This window comes from Pteropus alecto, unplaced genomic scaffold (assembly GCF_000325575.1).
Source record: "Pteropus alecto unplaced genomic scaffold, ASM32557v1 scaffold103, whole genome shotgun sequence".
NCBI classification, from domain to species: Eukaryota; Metazoa; Chordata; class Mammalia; order Chiroptera; family Pteropodidae; genus Pteropus; species Pteropus alecto.
The window spans coordinates 9107254-9108637 of record NW_006436288.1 but is presented as its reverse complement, the minus strand read 5'-3'; the positions used below and the strand labels follow the sequence as shown (position 1 = coordinate 9108637).

The window sequence follows — 1384 nt, the reverse complement described above, 5'->3', positions numbered from 1 at the left end:
CATGTGAAATAAAATGGTCTTTTATTTCCTTTGATTAGTATACATTAAATAGAAATAAATGAATAAATGAATGAGTACTAATGCAGCCTTAAGATTTCTTCCTTCTCCCACTTCCTTTTATCCTTATGTCTGCTGACTCCTATTGAGGTAGTTATTAATTAAAATCCCTATGTTTTTTTCATATATTGCTGGTAAACCAAATATCCTCAATACATGTTTAGAAAAAGTGTATTTTTCTATTCTGAATGCAGGATTTATCATTTAAGTCCTATTTAATTTTACCCAGCTACTTTTGGTTCGCTGTTACACCTTGTACATCTTTAAATTTTATTTATTTATTTATTTATTCACCCATCCATTTATTTATTTATTTATTTATTTATTTATTTATTTATTTATTTATTTATTTATTTATGGGATGCTTCGCAAATTTGCATGTCATCCTTGTGCAGGGGCCATGCTAATCTTCTCTCTATTATTGCTATTTTAGTATATGTGCTGCTGGAGTGAGCACCTGGTACTCACTCCTTTAAATATGAATTCTTTTACGTAAAACACTAGCTATTCTTCTCAACTTCATGACATGTTTTTATCCAAGTCATTGATATTAACATTAAACAAGTACAAGGACCCTGGCCTGAGTTTTATATCTGAAATCTATCAAAAAAAAATTAAGTACAATTATTTACTTATTTAAAAATCCTCCTAACCATATTATCAACTGGCCCAAATTTATACATATAGTTATGATGGATGCTGTGCAGTACAGTGGAAGACTATATATAAGTTTAGAGCAGACCTGCATTCATATTCCATCTCTACCTCTTACTAGATGATGACTGGCAGATTACTTAACCACTCTGAGCCTCACTTTCCTCACTTATAATTTGTAGATATTTTACCAAGGGGGCTTTTGTAAACTTCAGAGATAATGAACATGAAATGCTTCTTACAATGTGTGACATATAGTTTATAAATGACTAAAATAAGAGAATCGTTAAATTCCCTCCTGAAATCTAGGTATCTACAGCATCACATTAAACTTCAGTTGGTAAGTACATTAAAAATAAATAAATAAACTAAATGAGTTTAGCATTCAACCTGTGTGATCCTAAGAGAAACTTGCCTCCTGATCAATTTTTGTTTCTTCAAGTAGTACAAAGATCCTTTTCAGAACAAAAATTGTAGATTAAGATAATCTATTGCTCTGGTCCAATTGATTATTATTTAATATTGCCTGAAAATAGTACAGGGAAAAACGTGCACTTTGCCCTATGTGATTAACACATGATAATGACCAGGGAGGATGCACGTGCATGATGGATCTGTTCTTCTGAATTACTGACCCACGTTTGCATCCACTCTGTTTCCAGTCTGACATAAG

General features: G+C 31.4%; 1 non-coding gene across 1 annotated transcript; it reads right to left on the bottom strand.

Annotated features, from left to right (window-relative positions):
- Positions 1 to 407: 407 nt before the first annotated feature.
- LOC112480392 lies at positions 408 to 514 on the bottom strand. Its single transcript, XR_003046575.1, has one exon. It is a non-coding gene; the product is annotated as a U6 spliceosomal RNA (small nuclear RNA).
- Positions 515 to 1384: the final 870 nt, after the last annotated feature.